The following is a 24,500-nucleotide window of genomic DNA, read 5'->3' as shown; positions in this document are numbered from 1 at the left end:
ATATAAATATATATTCAAAACAGGCTAAAATATTTTTAAAAATTCCTAAACTGTGGTTTGTTTCATGTTGTATTGGGTTTGTGTGGCATGGTTTTGGTAGCAGGGGAGGGGGCTACAGGGGTGGCTCCTGTGAGAAGCTGCTAGAAGCTTCCCCGGCTCCAAGGCAGACCTATCTCTGGCCAAGCCCGACCTAACTGGCGATGGCAGTAGCGCCTCTGAGATAAGATATTTAAGGAGAAACTTTCAGCAGAGAGAGGAGTGGGATGTGAGAGAAACCCCTCTGCAGATACCAAGGTCAGTGAAGAAGGCAGAGGAGGAGGTGCGGGGGAGGAGGGGATGCCCCTGCAGCCCGTGGTGAGATGGCAGGCTGTCCCCCCCCAGCCCGTGGAGGGGAGCGGGAGAGCAGATGCCCACCTGCAGCCTGGGGAGGAGCCCACGCCGGAGCAGGGGGATGCCCCCCCAAGACGGCTGTGACTCCATGGGAAAGCCCACGCTGGAGCAGTCTGTGACTGAAGGACTGCACGCCCATGGGAAGGACCCACACTGGAGCAGCTCATGGAAAGGACCCATGCCGGAGAAGTTTGTGGAGAGTTGGCTCCCGTAGCAGGGACCCCACGCTGGAGCAGAGGAGGAGTGAGGAATCCTCCCCCAGAGGAGGAAGGAGCAGCAGAGACAATGTGTGACGAACTGACCCCAACCCCCATTCCCCATCCACCAGCACCACTGGAGGGAAGAAGGTAGAAAAAATCAGGAGTGAAGTTGAGCCCAGGAAGAAGGGACGGGTGGGGGGGAAGCTGTTTTAAGATTTGGTTTTATTTCTCATTACGCTACTCTGATTTGATTGGTAAGAAGTTAAATTGATTTCTGTCCCCCCCCCAAGTGGAGTCTGGTTTTTGCCCGTGACCATAACTGGTGAGTGATCCTTCCCTGCCCTTGTCTGGACCCATGAGCTTTTCTTTATACTTTCTCCTCCTCATCCCACTGGGAGTGAGGGGCAGGGGGAGTGAGTGAGCAGCCTCATGGTGCTTTGTTGCCAGCTAGGCTTAAACCATGACACATGTGAAGGGGTTTATGTGTCTTTATCATAGAAACCACAGCTGTTAAGTTAAAACAGTGTCTGATATTCCATTTTTCATCTCATCATTATTCCTTCAACAGTAATTCACATTAACCGCAGCATATCTTTTATCTTAACAGTTGGTAAGAATTTCTGAAGTACTAAATTATACGTCTACTTGAGTTAAGAAGGCTATTACCATCTTCACATCAGAGACGGATAAACTGCAGCTGCCCCAACATTGCACAACACTGAAGTCACATAAGCAACATCTTTCCCAAATTGCTCTTTTAACCATTAAATATGCATGTCCTCAGTTAGAAACACCAAGCAGAACAGAGTCCTCCTCCACAACCAGCTTTTACGACCCAGGATGCCACACACTGCTTTGGTAATGGTAAGAGACAGCACCAAGTTACAGTGCGACTGGCTCCAGCAAGATGCATGTTATCCTTCATTTGATTTCTCCACGTATTCCTACCACTTGCGCTCAGTGATGTGGGCTTGAAGCTTTTGAAAAAGAGCATGAACCTAAAACTACATACTACATTTAGCCTGAATGGGGTCTTTGAAGGTTTCCAAGTCAGACTTCTTTTGGATTCAACAACTAGCTCTTGGAAGAGCTAACAGCAGCACCTTTCTTGTATCCTTGCAAATGGGATGGCCATGCCTACAGCTAATCCCCAAACCTCCACTTTATAACCTCCTCCAGCTTCTCTGCCTTAATTATTCAGAAACAGAGGGGAAAGAAAAAAAGAAGTCTGGGAAGAAATGGAACAGGAAAAAAAAAAAGGAAATTTTTAGCCTTTTGTTTTGACCTGCCTTACTGTAAGTTCATTTAAAACTAAGAGTGCAGTTTTCAAGGCACAAAAAACCCACAGTATGTAAAAAAGAACTTTTACATTAAGGAAAAGAAAGAGGTTGGAACAGAATATCTCAATATTAACACTTCTAAAGAGCTGAATAGGAAATTCATGAAAAGCAATTCTTAGCCATGAACACTTGGTGGTTTTCATTTAAGTGTACTGATGTATCACAACTTTGACTAAGCTTCTAACTGCACACATTTCAGAGCATCAGGTAAGTTTAGAAAAGCAGTTGTCTCTTTTTACTCAAAACCACCCAGAAACTTAAATTTTCAAGAAAGTCTCCTCATTTCAATTTAAAGAGCTCCCACACAGCACCAAGGAACACTTCTCCAGTACAGCACAGCACAGCATCTTGTGGGCTGGTGGGCTTTCCCCTCCTCACTGGCTGAAGAGATCCCTGCTGAGAGAAGAGGATGATGAACCACATAAGCAACATCAATCATGGTCTAGACAGCTACTTTTCATGCAACTCTTTCTGGTTTCCATGTTGTGGTAAGGCCAGATTGATAAAAGGTGTTGAAGGCAGCTAAAGGCACTCTGGAAAAACAAAACACCCCAGCAACGTGAGTCAGGAGCCCAACGCAACTGGATGCATTTGCAAATCCTGGGAGGAACATAATGCCCGTTGTAAAACATGGCTATCCTGACAAGGCAAAGGAGAAACACTCCCGAGCACATGCTATTCAAAGCCTGCATCAGCTTAGGCTGCCAGGCTGCTAATTCTCGTCGTTTATAAGTTTTTAAACCATCTGTTAGCTAGTCTTTCAAGGAGAAACAGCCTGGCACTGACTCCAGGTCATTTATGAAGTCTTGTCTTGTCTTAACCATCTATAATAAAAGAAGAGCTGAGCTGCAAGTAAACAAACAAGCCAGACGGATTTCCCTGGTGCCAATTCCTGGATGTCACAAGATCCCTATAGATGTATCTATCATGCTAGTTATCATCTACATGACCAAACATTAGCTCGCAGCTGGCACTTGCAACACCAGTGCTAACAACCCAGGTGGAGAAATCTCCCCAGGGGCTGTGGAAAGCGATGCCTTAGGGACACCTACGTCTCAAATCTATGACTCAGTAAGAAAAGACAGATGCATATCTATTTTACTATCAACTGCACAACATTACTCAAGCCACCTCCCTCCCCTTTTTCCCCAAAACACATTAGCACAGTTACCAAATATTTAATATATGCAGGAATCCTTACGTAACCTAGATGTTGGAGCACATATTAAATTCCCCAGCACTGCCAATGTAGACGGATCGTTTCGTGATTAAGCACAATGTGGTTACATAGGGAACTGAAGGCAGGCACCTTCGTGGCACAAATCCGCAACGCCCATACTCCTTTGTTCTGATGTCTTGCAACACAGTTGCCTTAGCAACATAAATCATCTTATTGGTCATTAAATACTATTTTTCCATATAATGTTAAAACTGTTCCACAATAAAGTGTTTTTCTAAGTATAATGCTTTCCCCAAACAATGCTAAAAATACTAAAGTTAGGCAGTTTGATATGACCAGAGGGTTTAAAAAGAAAATTAAGAGAATTTAACAGCAACCTTTAATTATTTATTTTGCCAAAGGAAAAAAACAAAAATAAAAATATCGGAACTCATCAGCCACATTGAACTTTCCCATCCATTTGAACTTAGAGGAAAGTTGTATAGCAGGAAAGGTTTTATTCATCTTTCTCTGTATTTCTGGTCACACAAGGACACAAGCAATGCTACTACAGGTTACCCATAGCAGAGGGAGGTGTTCTGTCCTGATTAAAAGGTATGTCTGTACAGAAAAACCTCAAATAACACTGCAAGTTTACGTTTTCCTTGGGAGGGAGCAAAACACAAGAAGGGAGATGGAGGAGAGATGTTTATGGCTCAGCCCGCCAAGGCTGACCGAAATAGGGTCAAATGGCGCATGTGCTTATGCCTCCTCTGCTCTGTTCCACAACTTCCCTGCCTCTAGCCCCGTTTAATCATGTACAAAACCCATTAGTAATCTTCCATTGCTGTGCTCCTGCCTTCAACACAAAGCCATACATTTTCTGAACACTGCTCTGTATCAAACCCACTGCAGTCAGTAAGCGATTGCAAAATGTTTTTGAGTCCAAACACAGCTACCCTCCTTCACAATATACAGCAGCCTGTTTTGGCAAAAAAAAAAAAATAGCAAAGTCAATAAATCTTTAGCTTTGGGTAATTCTGCCTCATGTTTTGCAGCTTCTTTATAGAAAGAATATAATTCTTGCTATAAAGACACACTACTTGTCCAGAGCGAATGTTTTCAACTGAAGAATATCTTGACCTCAATATTTCACCAGTCTAATTCAGTCTCCGGTTTCCCCTCATGAGACAAGTAGTTTCGCTTGGTTCTTGGATATATATCAATTTTAAAGAAGTACCAGCTGAACCATTAGGACTAAAAGTGAACATCTGAAAAACAATATCCTGAAACTACAAAGGTCACATTGTCTGCCAGGAACGAGCATCAAAAATGCGCTCCAACTTGGCTGGTCCTTAGACACTGTCAGCCTAAAACCAAATTAGTTGAGATCCAGATACTTCAAGCAAAAGTGAAGCTGTCTCTGGCTTGCGCTCTTTGGGATGCAAATGATGCAATGTCAAGATGTTGTAGTATTTGGGGAGGGAGAAGGCATAAATTCATACGAACGAAGTGACATGCCTTTCAAACATGATTCAGGCCTCACTTCTATCAGAGGGAAGTACTTCAGCCCATCTAGCCCATCAGCATCAACAGGCCAAAATCAAAGTTCTGCAGGCATTAAAGTACTGCTTAAAATAAAAAAGCAAAGCTGAACAATCAGACATTGCTAAGCAAAATGGACAAAATATTTTTCTGGCAGGTAAAAACATTGTCCCAGAACATAAAAATCGCTGTCATAACTTAATAGCAGCATCCCAAGCCATTCAGATCCAAAGGTCTTTGAGGATGTTGGAAAATACACCTTTTACAGAATTAAGCATGCACAATGCCATATTTAAGTCCTGACCATGAGCGACCCAAAGTTAGCACTCCTCCTCAGTCTTATCTTGGAACTCAATTCCAACAGGTTACTTAGAAGTAGCGTACCATACGTCATTAACAAGGGTGGCAAATGCCTTCCTTCAGAGAAGGAAAATGTATTTCCTACACTGTTCTTTGAGTCTAACACTGGACAGAGCTTACCACTTGAACAAAAAGTTCACCAATGACTCTACATATAAAATCTCAAACTGTTGCCATGAAGATTTTAAATAAAGTAGAGTATTTGGGGAGACCATCCCGCATCCTTGTTCTAGTATCTTCCCTGTCTACCTTAGAGAGCCACCTTCATTTGCTATGCAGTTCTGCAAGGAACAAGAACAGACACTATTTGGATCATCACTCCCTGTCTTTATGGGATGGAGACGGAATAAGCAGCTCCTAACTTACCTACCACAAACTGGGGAAGGCTGCTAGCAGGGAACACCTAACACTGCTCCTAGGACTGCTCGCCCTTCTCCAGCACTACATTCAATGGCACAATCACTTACCCACAGCAGGGCTACAATGACATTTAAAAAATCAGGGAGGGGAGATGGTGTTTGGTATTTTTAAGTAAGACGACTATAAAACACAAATTAAGCTCCAAACCTGGGGGGCTTCAGGTTACACACAACCTGACTATGAACTAAATTGAAATAACAATAGCATTTAATAAATAGAAACATATTATGCAACCTTCTGTATTTCACATACTGTTATTATAATTACATATGCAGTGAAGTCCTTGCCAAAGCCTTTGCAGCAAGCAGAGAAAAATCAAAACTCTGCTGACACTTTTTGAATCCACCTCCTGGTAAGATCCAAGAGGCCAAATAGGAAGCTGCATCCACAGCCTGGGAAACTGCATAGCCATAAGCAGTCCAAAGCCCAGGAACTATAGAGCATTCTTCCCCTTTCCCAGGCTGAGTAAGCCAGTCCAGTCATCCTTAGTGTCACTTCCAAAGACAATTAGCAAAGTCTCATTTCAATTAGCTTTTCCAGAGCCATGAGCACAAAGAAGAGTACCGTACAACTTCAGAAAGGAAAAGTGTGATTAGAAAAGGCAAACTCAGGTAGAGCTGGAAAGGAAACTTGGAAAGACCAGAGAAAACGAGAAACAAGAAATCCCAGAGCATCTCTCCACAAAATGCTGGGTACTACTTGGGACAAAGCCAACGCTTGCGTTCAGAACGAGGAGCTTTCTCATACTTAGTTGGGTTTAAAGTTATCTTTCTCATTTCTCATTATCAAAATGATTCATTTCTTCCTAGCCAAAACTTATACAGTACACTATATAATGGCTTGATACATCTACATGTCTACAATATCTCATTTAATACTGGCAAGATTAACGCGTCTTTTGTGCATTCGTAACTTCTGGTTGCCAAAGTTTTTGTGGCAATATCCCATCACTAGTCTTCCCCAGCCTAGGGGTCTCCTTTGCTCTTCTATTATTTCCCCTTTAGTCAGACCCTTAACTGCTTTGTAACTCTAGTGACTCGCTCCTCTAGTTTAGACTGTCCCACTTCATGCCATAATAAATGTTTTATTAAAGACCAGATAAAATCAATGTATTTATCCTAACTCACATTTTAAGGTGAGAAAAAAAAAGGGTCATTTACTCATTTACTCTGGCACAGTCTACCTATGGATAAACTTATGCTGCATTTTGTCCTGTTTTCCATTCATGGTTTTAATTACCTTTCCTTTAATATCTGTCTTAAAACTTTACATATCAAAAGACTTCCTTCTGTAAACACTGTGCTTCAAACACACTAGGGCTGTTACCATTTAGGAAAATAAATAACTTTTGCACATGTTCATATTCTATTAGAACCAAAACCAAGAAATATGCAAAGAATGAAAACACTTCACTGCTCAGCACAGAAGTTTAAAATCTGTTTAAAAAAAAAAACAAAACCACACACACCCCCAAAAACACATGAAGTTCTCTCACTACAAACAGGGCTGATGTGTACATGGAGAATAAACAGTATGTTTAGTCACCCAAGAAAATAAAAGCTTTTCCTACGGCTTGTGGTTCACTTACTCTAAGAAGTAGCAGTCTGCTGAGAAACAGATATTCAGTTTGTGTTTTCCCTCCGAACAGGAAAAACAACCCCGAGAAAACACATATTTCCCTTAACAAAATGTACCCGTTAATTTCTCTTCTTTATACAATACCTAATCCAGAGCAATGGCATTTCTAACTCTGTAACCGACACCAGCACCCACCAAGGCTGGGAATTAGCCAAGCAACTAATTGCAGGGAAGCACAATTGTGCCACAAGCCTTGGGAAGAAGTGTTAAGCTGGTCCATGCCAGGGAAGGGACATGTGAGACCTTCCAGCTTGGTTAGTAGTACGCAGCGCTCTTCCTCAGCAATCCCACACAGCTGTCCCAAGTCACACAAGTGTACATTTGTGCAAAGGGGTCATTGATATGAAATTTAAGCCACCAGAAGTGTGGCACACATGTAATTAAACCACCAACAGAGTTTGTTAATAATAATTATACTGTGATCCCAAATCTGGTGGCTGGCCACAGCCTAATGAAACAGAAGAGCAATTAGTGATTTACACAAAACCAGGATGCAGGCTAAAAGTAAGATTTGTTTCTTCTAGAGAAAAAGACAGAAGGACCTAAACGATAATGATTATCAGTGAATATTCAGGCAAACAGATCCTTCTGACAGAAGCAACCTGAAAGAGTCTGGTATACTATCATCACTCCTAGCTCCTATTTTTATCCTACCAAAAAAAAAAAAAAGAATTGACTAGTGGCTTTTGTATCACCAACAGCCCTACTCCGAAAATGAAAATAGTAATTATTCCTCATTAAAAAAACACTCTTGTTTTTAACGGGGGGTAGGGGGATGGGGAGAGAATCAACAACTGGAAACACCACGTTTCTCACCTTTCTTTTTAAGGTATTTTGGGATGACAATCCTTTTGATTCAGAAGGGGCACCAGAGACCTATAGAAGCAAACAAGGTGCACACTCCCACACCCCAAAGGCCAGGCATCCCAGCTGAAACATGCCCAGCGTGTTCCATTGAAATACCTTTTTCTGTCCTCACAACGTGGGCCAGCAGTCAATCGTCATCTCACAGGAGTAAAATCCAAAACGTGCTGCTTACCTGAATGGTGGCAACAACAGGCCTCCCCTGGCAATACAATCATTACTAATGTGCAACTTGAACTTCCAGTTCAAAAAATTAATACAGTTAAAGAAATTCATGCCTCGCAATCAGTATTTTGGGGGGACATTCCCTGTCACCTTGCCTGTCCTTTGTGCCTCCCATGCAGGGTTTCCTCAGACGTAAAGCCAGCCTTAGTCTCACCTGAAGGACAACTACCTCACCAGAGAGGACGGCACAACTTCATCTGCGGGGCCGAGGAGCAGGTCTAACATCACACGCCAACTACCTCGTGATAACATGAGGCACCTTAAGAGACAAGGGAGCTGAGGACAGCAGGTAGACATCTGGGCAGCTCTGACCTTGGCTGGCCCACTCCTAAGCCCATTTCTGCACTGGTCCCCATAAGCTTTTATTATTGTACATCACACCTGAACAACCTAACCGTGATTGTTACAATACACTGTGGAAGTGATGAAACTTTCTTCAGGGACAGCTTGAGGGCGGTATAAACCCCATCACAGCGGCAGGACCTAAACACAGCATCTACCTACACAATTTAATTTAGGATGCAGGAAAAGAAGTCATGACAAGACTTGCTGTTCTCCCTTCTCTCCTTCCACAGTGGCCTGCAATTCATTTCTGAAGGCAAAACTTCTTCTTTCTAATATACATTAAATGTTTATGCTTGCCTGACTTGATGTGGAAAGGACAGCATAAAAAGATTAACTGGGTCAGGGGAGCAATTATCAAGTTAGATTAATGTGGAGAAATCCAGGTAACAGGAAAACCAGTAGATCTAAAAATTCCTGTTGGCATGCCATTTCTTAACTTTGTATTTAAAGCATCTAATTAAAAGCTGCCAACCATGCTAACACTATAAATACTTTGCTCTTTATCTTTGGTTTCAAGAAAAAGGTTGTTTTAAACACAGAAATTGTTATAGCATGAAATAGCAACGAGCATACGAAGGAAATAAGCATGTAAGAGTCTCCTAAGACTAATCCTGTTCAGAAGCAAGAAAGCAAGTTTCCTGATCTCATTTCTTACAATGAGCTGCCTTTCTACAATAACAGTTCAATTTCTGAAGCAATCTCTGGTGCCACATAAGATAACAACGCTACAGTTAGACTTCCCAATAGAATTGCCATTTTTTTTAAATACCTGCTCCCCATCAGAGGGGATCAAACCCACACTTACCTGACTACAGTGCTTTGCCTGTCAGTCTCCAGCAGCCATTTAGTAAAACCAATCTGCTCCAGCTGCATTACTCTCACCTTGCAAAACTGAGAGGTTCCCTGCGATTGAAGGTCCTTTAAAGGAACTGTTTTGCTTTAAGTTTAAGCATTTTATTGAGCTTAAGATATTGTGGCACTTTCTAGCTATGGCTAACAACTATGAAAACATCCATTTCAAAAGCACTAATAATTTCACTACCGCTTCCCATATGGTGTGCAGATACTTTCTACCTCAGATTGTATTAGCCTCCAGAAGACCCAAGCATTCACGTGTGCACTGTTCTGCCTGGAAGAAAAGGTTCTTCCACCCACAGCTTTCAAGAGAGGCAGTAACACAGCTTATCCATAAGCCTGCCACATTCAACTGACAATCCTTTGGAAAACACTAGTTTTTAATTGTCCATTTTTACCAACCAGCTGTGGCCATTTGACAAGATTTGCACAGGGTCTCTCAAAGCTTTAAAACTTCCTGTTGCCCTGTGAAAGCATTTGAGTTAGCTTATGCTTCTGAACTAGAAATAATAAAAGTTACACACACTACTACATCAGGAATGGCCAAGAAAATGCAAAGGACCATCGCCTGTATGTGAAACTGCTAGACCCAAACTTCAGTTTCTGTAAAACAAAATACATTTATTCTCAAACTTAGGTACTTCTAGAATCTTTCAGGACAAACCCAGGCCTGTCCTTAAAACAGACAAGAGGAGGAAAGAAAGAGACCTAGAAAACACTTTTAAATGGGTTTATATTGTACTTAGTACAGAGTACGCCTCCCCACTGCTCCACGGAGGAGTTTTATTTCAAGGTCAGTGCCCAATTCCTTGCAAGTGATTTAGGCTTATTTTACTGCTGCAGTTTGCAGCCCATTTCATCATCTAGCTCCTCTGTGTAATTAAAATTCCTCTTCCTCTATTTATGTGCTAGCTCCTGCCTCCACCTGAGCCCACTGGCAAGCGCCTTTCCTGAGACAGCCTTTAGGAGCATCAGTATCTTCATTCTGGAATCACAGAGTATGTGCATCGCTCTCCTTAGAGCATCTCATCCATCAGTTTTTAAAATCTACACAAATTCAGCTTAATCCTCTACCATGATGGATCTAGAATTTCAAGACTTCCTTTTGAGCTCACCTTCTGCAAGGAGGCTTCACATCCTGCCGTAACAGCACATTGCAAGCAAATGTTTTTGGCATGGGTAAATGCAATCTCAGTTCAAAGAGCAACCCCAAAATGGGGAAAGCCCAGTTCCCCTCTTGAACGCTGGCTACTTGAGGAAGTTCTCAAGCATTCACATTCAGCAGCAAGGAAAACTTGGGATGTGCTAATGCCACCTGCCAAGCAAGAACGCCCTACGAGAGCCCGATGCCACTGTGCAACCAGTATCTACCCCAATAGTTTGAGAGAACTAATGATACTAGCTAGGATGAACATCACCATCCTGTGAATTTTCCATCCCTGTACAGCAGCAAAAGCAGTATAGGCAGCAGGAGCTAAAGCTCAACACTAGTTAGGTTTGAAGTTGGATCAGTCACTTGGCCTCTCACAGATCAGCTGCACACCGTTCATTCCTGGTTTTACTGCCAGCGTGTTGTGTGGGTTAGCAGTCTTATTTTAAACCTTGCCACGCGCGTTAAATAATCCACAGATTTAAAACATCCTCAGGACTTACAGAGATGAATCTTAACAGCTTTCTGAGAGTAATAGATTTATCAGGCCAAAAATTAAGGGGTTACAAACTCAAATTTCTAATTTATATCAAAAGCTCCTATTTCTTAAAGTCCTAGTGCAAGCTGGAATACTGTCAACCAGATCAAGTGTTATTTTTTCCAGCTCTATATTTACACTTCGAGAATTATGCAGAAGCACAGAGCAGAAGCAGAGAAGCCAGCCAAATGTCTCGACATGAACCTTTTGGGGAAGGTTCAGAGAAGTTTGGATTATCTGCCCGCAAACATATTTTCAAAGCGGTATAGATCTAGACATCCATGAGAACACAAGGAAGAAGAATCCAAGCTTTAAATTTAGGAAAATAATCATTTCACCTTGCACATACACAAAAACTTGGACAAGCATTGCAAAGAAGGCGGGTTTCTCTTCTGCCGTGGAAGGAGGCGCAGCTGAAGAATTTCAGCCTCGCCCATGTAAAATTAGCTATTTATTTTGGATAAATCCCACAAAATGTTTTCCGCCCAGCTAGCACTCCTACCTGCTGGTTTAGCAGCAGTGGACCAAAGCGCTGTGCTGCACGATGACAAGCGGCCAGCCGCCAACTCCTGTGCCTCTTCAGAGGCTGGGGGGGTAGGTCCACTCATTAAAGCCTTGGGTTACTGCAAGGCAAGGATGGAGGTGGCTCTTGGCTTCTGCGTCTCTGGGACTCCCAGTGTCACCAGAGCCATTGCTACCAGGGAAACACTTTCATACAATTCTTACCAGCAAGGTCTGTCGCAAATTTAGGGATGCACATTGCCATATCCTCCCTGTCAGACGTTCCCATCACTGCAACATGTGCATACATGTTGGAAAGGAGAGAGAAGAAACAGCATCACCTCCTGACTTGCCGGCTGGACTGGGGAAGCACTGATGGATCCCCCTTTTTCTGACCAAAAATGAGTAAGTAAAACCACATCACACCATTGCATCTGTTGCTACACACTGGCTGGCCAAAACCAGAGCGTGGAGACTGTATTTCAGAAGCAGCATGCAGTAGTGCTAGCTGATTTTTACTCCAAAGCAGGCTAGGAAACGACTAAAACAGGACTCCCACCTCAGGTGCAAACCTTTAACAACGCTCTGAGGGTCTCGTCGTTCCAGGACCTCCTTGGCATCAAGCCTCACTGATGTCCCTGGGAGCCTCCCAGTCACCCCTCTTGATCCCCCTGCCCCGCACAGATCCCTCCCTGGGAATACCTGAATTTTCTATGGTCTTCCACTAGAGTTACACTTCGGTGCAAGGGCATCACAGTATCAACGTGCTGTCAGGCTGCAAAGACACATTTCCCAGTGACCACTTATGCAGTTTCCCTGACAAACAGCACCATCTTTATTACATTAGGACATACCGATACTGGTTTTCAGAAGAGACTTACTGGTCCCTAAATGCCCATATGCCCCTACAAGAAAGCCTCCTATGTTTTGACATATATAGGACCATTATGTTTACCCAAGTTTAAATCCATACTTGCATCAAAAGGAAACACACTTTTTTACTGAAAAAGTTTAGACATGCCAAGAATTGGCAAAAAATGCAGTTAGATGAATGCTGGTGTAACAGCATAAAAAGATTATAAAAATAAGGTTAAAACACATTTATATAGTCAAGCATGTCTTCCTAGTAGCTCTTGCACATGCTTGCCTCAGTCTTTAATAGGGAGACCAGTTATCCTCAGAGTACTCTGCCCCCTGAGCTGGAAGGCAAGGACGAAGAGCAGAATATACCCCCCCTTAATCCAGGAGGAAATAGTGACATACTGCGCCATCCGGACACTCATAAATCTATGGGACCAGATGGGATCCATCCAAGAGTACTTAGGGAACTGGCGGAGGTGCTTGCCAAGCCACCCTCTATCATCTATCAGCAAACCTGGTCAACAGGGGAGGTCCCAGAGGACTGGAGGCTTGCCAATGTGACGGCCATTTACAAGAAGGGTTGGAGGGAGGATCCGGGGAACTACGGGCCTGTCAGCCTGACCTTGGTACCGGGGAAGATTATGGAACAGTTTGTCTTGAAAGCACTCACATGGCAAGTCCAGGACAAGCAGGGGATCGGGTCCAGTCAGCATGGGTTTATGAAAGGCAGGTCCTGCTTGACCAACCTGATCTCCGTCTATGACCAGGTGACCCGCCTAGTGGATGAGGGAAAGGCTGTGGATGTTATCTACCTTGACTTCAGCAAGGTCTTTGACACTGTCTCTCATGGCATACTCCTTGAGAAGCTGGCGTCTCATGGCTTGGACAAGCGTACTCTTCGCTGGGTGAAAAACCGGCTGGATGGCCGAGCCCAGAGAGTTGTGGTGAACGGAGTTAAATCCAGTTGGCGGCCAGTCCCAAGTGGTGTTCCTCAGGGCTCAGTATTGGGGCCAGTTCTGTTTAATATCTTTATCAATGATCTGGACAAGGCAATCAAGTGCACCCTCAGTAAGTTTGCAGATGACCCCAAGCTGGGAGGCAGGGTCGATCTGCTTGAGGGTAGGAAGGCTCTGCAGAGGGATCTGGACAGGCTGGATCGATGGGCTGAGGCCAATTGTATGAAGTTCAACAAGGCCAAGTGCCGGGTCCTGCACTTGGGTCACAACAACCCCATGCAGCGCTACAGGCTTGGGGAAGAGTGGCTGGAAAGCAGCCCAGCAGAGAAAGACCTGGGGGTGCTGGTTGACAGCCGGCTGAATACGAGCCAGCAGTGTGCCCAGGTGGCCAAGAAGGCCAACGGCATCCTGGCCTGTATCAGAAATAGTGTGGCCAGCAGGAGCAGGGGAGGTGGTTGTTCCCCTGTACTCGGCACTGGTGAGGCCGCACCTCGAGTACTGTGTTCAGTTTTGGGCCCCTCACTACAGGAAAGACATTGAGGTGCTGGAGCGTGTTCAGAGAAGGGCAACCAAGTTGGTGAGGGGCCTGGAGCACAAGTCTTATGAGGAGCGGCTGAGGGAACTGGGGCTGTTTAGTCTGGAGAAGAGGAGGCTGAGGGGAGACCTTGTCGCTCTCTACAACTACCTGAAGGGGGGTTGTAGTGAGGTGGGTGCTGGTCTCTTCTGTCAGGTGGCTGGAGATAGGACAAGAGGAAATGGCCTCAAGTTGAGGCAAGGGAGATTTAGGTTGAATATTACGAAAAATTTCTTTACTGAGAGGGTTGTCAGACATTGGAATAGGCTGCCCAGGGAAGTGGTTGAGTCACCATCCCTGGAGGTATTCAAAAAGCGAGTAGACTAGGTACTCCAGAACATGGTTTAGTGGGCATGGATGATGGTTGGACTGGATGATCGTGAAGGTCTTTTCCAACCTAAATGATTCTATGATTAAATAATAGCACATGTACATTGCTTTGTCACCAAGTTATTTCAATATCCTTGCGTAGTCATCTTACCAGCCTACAAACTTATCTAACAATAAGTCTGATCTCAAACATTTCTGAGAAGCAAACATCAAATAATTAAAAACATTTTTCTTTTATAATCCTTCTCTTTTCAAATACACAGGTATCATCAAACATTTTTCTTATATTTGATAACTTTTTAAGCTAACAAACCTCAAACTCCTCAAAAAGCTTTTCATATACAGATGTGTTAGTTAAACCACTCCCTTTACTGATGGTTCTCATGTGTTTCACTGTTTTCCTGAAGTGTGGTGGGAAAAAAACAGAAAGAAGGGAAAAAAAAAAAAAAAAAAAAGGTAAGCAGGCTCCCACAGGACTCTAAAAACATGAGTTATTTCCCAAGCAGGCAATTCTCACTACCTTTCAGATTCAAGTGAAATTATCTTTATAACCCTTCCCTTTCCCTATCAGTATATATTCCATTTCTGATGTATTTTTAAGCTTTTACTTCTATACTTTTGGGAAAAAAACAATATCAAACTTAATTTCTTAAAGAGCAAAGATTTTTTTTTAACATTTCAATTTCTTCTAAAAATCTCACACCATAATAAGAATTTAACAGTGAGTAATGGACAGTACGATGCCATTTTGTTAGCCTGGATTAACAGAAAATCTGGGTGGGGTATTGGCATTTTACACAGGCACACACCCACCACGCACTGCTATCTTGTGAAATTACACATCATCAAGATGGGGTTTTAATCTATCAACATTTTTAATTGGCTTCAAAGTCTACAGTTACCCAGACCCACCCAGCTCCCGCTGCAGTGACGGGAAGGAGCAGACTGGTGATGCTCGCGCTGCCTTGCACTTCCCCTGCCCGCTGTGGCCGGCGGGCTTGTGCGAGGGCAGCACAGCTTCCCACCCCGCTTCCTCCAGCCCCAGGTTCTGGGAGGGACACTCCTCTCCCAGACTGCGGCACCGTCCTTCAGCAACAAGACTGAAGCAATATGGGACTGTTACGGGTGGTAAACACCAGCGTACGCAGGTCTCTGCAGCATGGCAGAGGAGAGGGCAGAGCTGCAGCAAGAAGAGGAAGAAGACGAAGGCAGGACAAGGGCTACTACTACGGTACGGTCCCTCTGCTAGCACTGAATTTCCTTTTCCAAGCCACATCAGCTCCACACCACCCCTCTGCCTCCCCAGAGATCTTGAAGGTCTTTTCCAACTGAAATGATTCTATGATTCTATACACATTCCAACACCCCGGCACTGGACTCCCCCCTATCCTAGTGGCAGGGCTTCTCCCCAGGTGTTTTAAGACATTAAAACAGACCTCAAGCTTTCTTGGTATGGCAGCACAGACTTTGCCTGTTGTCCATTTCCTGCATTTTCCTGTATCAGAGGAAAATAGCTTTATACACCCAAGAAAAATGGCCATATAAGCTTTCAAGAGGGAAGAAAAAACAGCAAGAAACTTTTGCATAAATTACTTCCATTCCTTTGAAATGTTACATCATTCTATTAAAGGGAGTTACCAAAATTTAACTCTGCCCTAATACTTTTACCCTTGTGCCTCTCTCTGCTGACCAGCATCACTACAGTGATTTAGACAGCACGCATCCAGCGCCAGCCATTCCACAGGCAAACAGAAGCTTCCCCACGACAAAACTGCTGGGACACCCCCGGCATGCCGCTCCACCTGGGTGCCCGGCCCAGTGAGACCACACGCTCCCCAAAGAGCGCCATTTTATACCCAGATGGGTATCAGACAAACAACCACATGGAGATCCTGCCTCTCCTGCTCACATACAAGGCATGCAGGATGCTGAGACAAGGTCATCACATAGCGCTGGAGGTTTCCTTAATACCATGTGTATCACAAACACCCAGGTTCCCTACTGTATTTACTTCCAGATGAATCTTTCCGTAAGTTCATAGATTGTGCCCTATATGTATATATCTTCAATTCATTTAAACAACCTAATTAAACTATCTTTCCATTATGCTGCATTTAAATCCCAATTTAATTCGGCAAGCGCTGAATTCTCCACGTGAGAGCAACCCTCCTCCTTATTTCTCTTCCTTGCAATTCCCTTTCATCTTTCATGCTGGTTCTCTGCACAGCTTCCTCCATAGCTACACAATTCAATACCTTGCCAAGAAACATCCCTTCCGAACAATAATCCTCTTTGCAAACAGAATGAACAAGGCAAATGTAAACACGGGAGCAGTGAACTAATTGTCATATTTACCCGAACTACTGCTTCCAGTTCCTTATAATGAAATTCTATATTAAATACATAGGATGGCTTAATGTCAAGCTCCTCATTTGCTGAATTAGGCAGCTGGCCAGTAAGCACCCTGCAGCATCTCCCTCCAACCTGAAAAATTATACTTACAAGGTTTCCGATAAAGGCCTAACTAATTTGTGCCAATATTAGTCACACCAAATTACTGTCAATTAATAACTATTTGGAGGGCTTTCTACCCCTAGAACACTGCAAAGGAATGACATGTTTCTACAACAGACAACAACAAAATATGTAAAGTTTATGGTAGTTTCTTCTCCTCAAACAAGTTAATTCATAAAGGTAGGGAACATTTAGTGCCTGCCAGCTTCCTTCCCTTTGGAATCTGTTCTTTGCACACAATAATTATACCAGGAAACCTCCCTCCATAACCAGCTAATAGACACAAGAAAAAAAAAAAAATCAGTTGTGACTAACAGTCCTGCATGAAACACATTTTAGCACCAATATCAAACCCAAGGGGTATTTTTTAAACACATATTCTACATTTGAAATCTGCAGAAGTGGTTTAGAAATGTTCCTTTTGGTGCCTTTGAAAATTAAACTGCACTTGCACTAAAGGAAAAAAAAAAAAAAACCCAACCTTCAACAAAAGAACTAAACACACCACAAAACTGCTTAAAAGTGTATCATAGCAAAGCACGTCTAGTGCTTCCAGGAGGGTTTTCCCAAGGGCAGGCAGAGCTGATGCTTGTCTGATGGGATATATTACCTGGGGTACAATATAATTCCGCAAGGAAGACAAAGGAAAGAGAGAAAGATTTCGGTTAGATTTCTACAGAAAAAAAAGGACAGCCAAACAATAAGAACTGGATGACTAAATCAGTGAGTTACAACTCTATTTTGGCATAGCTACAGGACGACACCACCGAAACTTTAGCAGAGGTTTTTAAATTATGAAGTCCAAAAGATTAAACTGTCAAATATAAATCTGCCACGAGTTTGCTTAAAGTACTTTACAGCAGCAGCACTATTCATAAGGTAAAACAAACCAGAACGAGAGACACTGGCTATCTGGTATTGAGATCAGAAGCAAAAATTTACATACTTTATTTTGTAGCAAACCTTCCTCTGTCACATATTATTACTCTTAATGCACTACTACTCAAGTTAGTAGTTTACATTCATGAATATCCTAGAGTAAACTGCATCTGACTTCATTCATCTGAGATCGGAGTTCAGTATCAAATGCAGCGCAGACTACTGATAAAGGCAGAAATCTGCATCTAGTTAATCATCCTAATTGTTACGCAGACCACTTTAGAAAGGCACTAATCAGCGTTATACACAGATGCAAAGTTTGCTCAGCAGTAAAAATCACCATCTAAACGCTTACCCAAACAAATATCACATTTTCAGGGGAGACAGAAGCTCAGCACGTTTTAGTTAAAAAAAGAAAATGGATTTGACAATAGGAGACAGAACTTAGAGGTTCACCTTAGATCTTAAGCTAAATCGAGTTTGATCTTTTTAAAGCATAAAAAAAAATACCACACAAGGTCTGCTCATCATCCTGCAGGTGATGGAGGCAAAGTACCCGCTGTCTGTCAGGGAAGACTCCTACGCTCACTTCCAGTCACCTCGCTGCGGGGTCTGCCCTTATACCTTTGGCGATAGGCTTATGCAACCAGGACCTCCCAGATGAGGCACAGCTAAACCAGCATCCATTAGCAATCCCAGGGCACTCTCCACAATGCTTCAGTCAAATTCTTCCACCAGAGCTCTGCAACCTCCCACTTGAAACATCCTTTGCCGAAGGTGAATGGAAAGTGGCAAGAGATGACAATCTCAGTAGAGATCCAGGGATGTACAGAGCTGCAAAGCCTAACACCTCTACTGGGCTAATAATTAACTCAGCTGATGCTAATGACAAAAGGAGAGAATTTGGTCACCTGGATAAATAGCCTGCTGGAGAAGAGTCAGCACGGTTTGTACGGAGAGAAACCCTTGCTGAGTTCTTCAAAGGTGCCAAACATGGACAAGGTATACCCATTCATTCTGACCTATCTGAATTTCCAAAAGGACTTCAACCAAGTCCCTTACCAAAAACTAAGGGCCTTCTTAAGGAAACTAGGCAGACAGAGGTAAGAGGAACGGTCCTCTGTGGAGAGATAGACAGTTGAAAAATAGACACAGGACAAGAATAAGAGTAAATGGTCTCTTCTTGGAGCTAACAGAAGTCACCAACGAAGTTCAGCAGAGACCCATGCTCACACTTTGGCTGCTTGACACAGTCATGCAAGACAAGGAAAGGGGAATGAGCAGCGAGTTGAGGAAGTTTGCTGACGATAAAAAAAATGTATTGTGGTAGCAAGGCCAGGATGTGAGGAATTCCAGACAATCCTGGGAGACTGAGTCAATAACACTGCAGAGGAAAACTAATGCAAATAAACACAAGAAACAAAAGAAGATGCACATGGGAAAGATACAACCATGGCTATATGTAACTGAGGGATTCCAAACTGACTGTACTCCTGAGCAACATCTTGACATTATGGTTTCACAAATTTCATAAAATTAACTCACTAGCAGTCCAAAAAGCAAATCAAACATTACAAGTCATTAAGAAAAAAAAACATGGTTATGCCACTGTATAGCCCCAAAGCTCACCCACATACTGAAAACAGTATACAGCCCTGATCTTCCTATCCTAAAAGGACATGTAGAACCAGGATAGACTCCTGGAAAGGGATGCTCGTGGTCAGGAATGGCTTCCATACAAAGAATATCTGAGTAGGCAACTCTTCAGGCAGGTCAAAAGCCAACTTGATGAGGAAGACACAGGCCTACAAAATCATGAGTGGCAAAACAGAGAATCACTAACCATCTCTGCCATACAAGAGCTAAGACCTGCCAAACGACAGAAGCCAGCTGAGAACAAGCAGAACAAGGGAATTCTTTACACAGCCAGAAGCAGACCCACAGACAAGCAGCACTCCAGGCCAAAGGCCATGGTGGCTGCAATGAGGTCCCAAGGGGGGCTGCAGACAGACCAGACAAGCATTTGGAACTGAAAGCCACCAAACATTTTGAAACAGGGAAAGGTTGCACCCAGCTCTGGCAACCCCAACCTGAGAACAGCCAGAGGCTCAGATAGCATCTGTAGAGGAGGTTTTGAGTAAGGTCATCCTGTTCTTATTTTACCTTGGGCATCTGCTTACACGGAGAGGGAAAAAAAAAAAAAAAGTTGCAGAAGACAATAAATCAAAAAGGCAAAAGGGGAGCAGCCTGAAGGTGAAGGGTTAAAAAAAAAATTAGTAAACTAAAGCAGGACACCACACAGAGCATCCCAACAGCACCCTCTGCTCCTTAAAGCTCTGGGGACAACAGCTATTAGGCCACTGCCCAGACCCATAATGAGACAAGGAAAGAGAAACAAGCACAGAGGTGCTGGGATCCTGCCCACCAACTCTGGAGCCCATCAGCCCATAGAGCTATTGCCAGCTCAGACAGGGGCAGGAGGAGGCTGGCAAGAAGATCCCATTCTTTCATAGGGTGGCAGATAGGAAAGCTATAAATCAAAAAAACACCCATAAGCTCAAGAAGAGGCTTTGGAGGAGCCAGAAGAGGAACTGCAGCCTCACGCATTAGACGTACATGTCCCAACGTTTCCTTTTCCCTTCAAAAGGAATGAGCGTCACAGAGTCAATGAAGCACATCATAAATGCACCCATTTTCACCTCTCCTCCATTAATTTTCTCACATTTGATTTCAGTGGGCGACAGATTAGCCTAAAGTACAAGTCACCCTGCAAGAGCTCCTCATCCCTCCTGATGGCAGGAGGACACTTTCTGTCACAGGGAAAGGAAACAATGCAGAAGCACTTAGAGGCAACTTCAAGGTGCTGCTTGGAGGTGAAACCAGCCACCATGTGGCTTGCTCAATTCCTGTGTGGTATACTGGGCTAGAGAGATGAACCCTTGCTTTGGCCCATCACAGCTGCTCTTTCATTTCTGTACTTATGACATCTCCTAGAAGCAGTCAGGTACTGCTGACAGTCATAGGACCCAGTATACAGCATCCACAGCTGGCTGTATTCTGTGTTGCACACACAATATTTTTAGAACTGACTACAGACTTCTGTACAAGTTCAACTACTGCAACCACCAGGCTAGATAACTCTCAGCTGTTCCACATAGCAGCAAATGAGACAAACCCCATGCACAACTACCTCAACTAGACTTGTTTTCAAATTTGCTTTAAACTTAATTTATTCCAGTCCTCCAGTCACAACATAGCTTGGAGCACTGGTCTCAGTTCACACCATCTGGGTCTGCTGTACAGCCCCCCCCAAAAAACTACATTTTTTACAGGATTTATGAATTACATCAATAGAAAAAAAAGGTTTTCTGCAGTTCATTTTTTAATCTGAAGGATAATAAGCTCAAACAGCGCTCACACACACACACTAACATATAGTCTCCTTTTGCAGTTTTGACTTAAAGAAAAAGGAATTTCCACACAATTAGATGCAGCTGTAAGCCAACACTTAGTATTTTGGAGGTGGAAAAAAACTAACTTGCAAAACATTTCAGAAAGTGACCACTAAGCACATCACAACCCTTTCAAAGTAGCGATACAAATTGTAAAGCAAGCATTTTATGACAGTTTTGAATGGTAGATTTTAAAAATAAGAAACACTAGCACAGAAAATCTACATTCAGTTAATTCAGACGTATGGAAAAGCTTTTCCCAAGTCACCAAGCCTCATCTTCTACTGCCACAGCCAAGGATACGATATAAACTTCCTCAATATATCTTCAAGAGCCAGTTAAGGGGCTTGCTCCCACTTCTCCCATTTGAAGGTTGTTTGAGAACCTCACTCCATTTAGGGAAGAAACTGTCTAAATTTCAGCTTAAGTTTATTCATGCCAGTTTATATCCGTTTGTTCTTGTGCCAACATTGTTCTTTAGCTTAAATAGCTCCTCTCCCTTTCTAGTGTTTATATCCCTGCTGTATTTGCAGATTGCAATCACATCCCCTCTCAGGCCTCATTTGCTAGGCTAAACAAGCCAGTCTCCTCCAGAAAAATTGGCATTTCTGTTCCCCAGCCCCTCTCTACACCTGTCCCACCCACAGCATGGGTGAGAGGACCTGTGCCTAGCACTCCCCAGGAGCTTGCACTCATTCCACCACCCCTCCTGCCAGTGTCCTGGCCTAACACACTCCACTGTTGCCTTTACTTTCTTCACAGCAGCAGGACAGCAGCAGCGTGGTCAGCAACAAGCTAATGCACCCAGCACATCTGCTGCTCTGCTGTTCCCAGCAGTGGAGCTCCTTGCTCGCAGCAGGGAACAAAGGCAAGACCTTGTCTTCTACTAGCAAGGGCTGTACATATGGTATAGTTTGTTTTCAGCGGGGATGATTTGTTCAAGTGTGACTGCACATCCTAGGTCAGAGCTTCCAAAAAGCATGCATCTGCTATCTGACAAAGATGTAATCAGTTGATTACTCACCATTACCTATCAACTACCAGGATTCATTTTATTTTTCACAGCCTCTGCTAAAAAAATCCTTACAGTAGGCAACCTCAAGTACTCAAATTCCTTCCTAACTAGCTCCTGAAGCCACCACTTTCTTCAGCTTAAACCCTGCAGCAGCCCTCTCTAGGGTCCTCAGGCATTTCCTAAGGAAGTCACCATCCCTCCTGACCCGAGGGCACAGCAGAGTCTACGCAACACCCCACCAAAAATGACCAGTTTTGTCACTGGTTCCCAGCTTAGCTGCAGAACCGAAAAACAAAAGAAATAATCCAGGTTTCCAAGTCATGCATCCCCTCTCCTAGGAAATGGTTCCCACAGTGTTGTAATCTACTGCTTAAATGCCTCTATTGCCAGCAAGGGCACATTCACTCATGCTGCTTCGGAGCCAAGAATCTTCCTCCTCTTATAACCAAGTCATGTATTCTTCATAACACACGATTCTTCCTCCTGAAGAGTCCTCTCCAAACCTCGATTTCCCTTAAGTGGCCAAAAACCCCCAAAATACAAGCCAAAAGTATTCCATCAAACTCTCATTGCTGTAAAGGAAGAACAAAAATACCCACACAGCATGGCTGTTCCAGGCAAGGAAGTTAATCAGTGAAGATTTTGTCCCAAGGTCACTGTAAGAAGATGTCTCTCCCTTTAAGTGCTAGGACATCTGCACACTTATTTTAACCAAATGCAATTAAGCAGGCAGAAAATAGTTTTAAACACAAGACAGACAACTCATCCAGGCTTTCAGAAAGTACTAGAGTGTGAGATGGCAGGATGATGACATGTCAGATCTAGAATGAACTGGAGGAACACACTGGCAAGCCAGAGGACACAGCAAGCCTGCAGCAGCTCAGCAGCAACCTGGACCTTGGCTTCTGGGGCAATACAGCAGACCTTTGGTGAAGCACTGAAACTGGCTGCAGACACTGTTATCCTGCACAACTTACTGCAGATACTGTTATCCTGTACGGCTACCAACAGCATCTGCAACACACTAAGCCTACCAGTCCATCCTCAGTGCAGGGTTGGTTTTTTTCTTGGTTTTAGTTATTTTGTTTTTTAAAGCACCTAACTGCACTCATCCTCCCTAGCAAGCAGGAGCCCAGCCAAGAATTATAAAACACTGCAAGCAAGCAAAGCAATGAAGTACAAATACGAACCATTACACTTTCCATTTTATTTTATCTGTCTGAATTCATTCTCTCTCTAGCCGCAACGAGAAGTAGTTCCGTTGCTGTCATGGGACCCAAGCCAATTCCTGAGAACTTCAAGTGGGATTAAACGGGGTCCACGTTTTGTTCCGAGTACTGTATTTTTGCATCCTCCCATTTGCAACCCCGCGCACAATCCTGAAGTACGATTTAATCACAGAGATGAACTCGCAAAGCCCCCTCTAATAATCACCCCCCCAAAAAAAGCTACTTCTACAAGCACTTTTGCCACTTTTCATGCTTTTTTAGCTCACACGCACCCCCCACCCCCCGAGGCAGAAGAAGACCTGCCGCCGTTCCTACTCGCCGCCCGCGGGAGGAAAGCCCACGTTCGCACCGAGGCTCCGGCCAGCTCTCTGCAGCAGCAGCAGCAGCAGCACCGCACCACTTCTGCGCGACGGGTGAAAAGCCGCGGGAGCGGGGCGGCGGCACTCGGCAACCGCAGGCCAGCCCCGCACGCCCGAGGCCGGGATGCGCCGGAGCCGCCCGGGGCAAGGGCAGCGGGACCCTCCCCCGGCCTCCCGCCCGCTCGCACCGGCAGCGGGCCGGCCGGACCAGCGGCGGCGGGGGCGGGCAGCCACGCACCGGGGGCCTTGCTACGGGACACGCTGCGCTGCGCTGCACTACGCTGCGCTGCGCTACCCTGCCCTCCCTCCCTCCCGGCCCGCCACGGAGCGCACCTGCCCGCCGATCCGCTCCGCTCCGCGCTGCGCCGCCCGCCCCGGAGGCACCCGTACCCGCTGCGGGATGCGGCCAGCCTTCCGGAAACGCTTCCCAGCCCGCTGCGCTTACCCAGGAAACGATTCCGGCCGCCGGCCGCCACCGCCCCTCCTCTCCCTCCGCCCCGGCCGCCGCCCAGAGCCGCGGCCCGCAGGGGGGCGGCCGGGCGGGGCGAGGCGGGAAGGGGGTCGTGCGCCGCGGCGCCATGTTGTGTGCCGGGCGCCGGGCCGGGGCGCGAGGGGCGGACACCGCCGCCGGCCTCCGCTGCCGCCCCGCCGAACCCCCGGGCCGCGGCCGGTGGCCCCTCAGCGCTGCGGCACTGGGGGGTTTCAGTCAGCAGCTCATCGGTGGCCTCCAGAGCAGATGTCCTTCCGTGAAGGGGTGGGGTTTATGCGTGAGGGCAGGTGTAGCCCTGAAAAAAATGAAAA

At 44.7% G+C, this 24,500-nt stretch overlaps 1 protein-coding gene across 8 annotated transcripts in view; it reads right to left on the bottom strand.

The window, feature by feature from the left end:
• Window positions 1-24,193, bottom strand: part of APBB2 (amyloid beta precursor protein binding family B member 2) — a 201,518-nt gene extending 177,325 nt beyond the window's left edge. For 7 of the 8 annotated variants that reach the window (XM_052780184.1, XM_052780188.1, XM_052780185.1 and 4 more), the window contains exon 1: window positions 24,033-24,088. The gene's annotated coding sequence lies outside the window, so the exon portion shown is untranslated. Of the gene's footprint in view, window positions 1-24,032; window positions 24,089-24,144 lie in introns of those variants that run through there. The other variant, XM_052780182.1, reaches the window with a different exon arrangement.
• Window positions 24,194-24,500: the final 307 nt, after the last annotated feature.

The sequence above is a fragment of the Harpia harpyja genome, chromosome 2, assembly GCF_026419915.1.
Source record: "Harpia harpyja isolate bHarHar1 chromosome 2, bHarHar1 primary haplotype, whole genome shotgun sequence".
NCBI classification, from domain to species: Eukaryota; Metazoa; Chordata; class Aves; order Accipitriformes; family Accipitridae; genus Harpia; species Harpia harpyja.
Note: the sequence above shows the minus strand (reverse complement) of the source record. Positions and strands in the feature narration are given on the sequence as shown.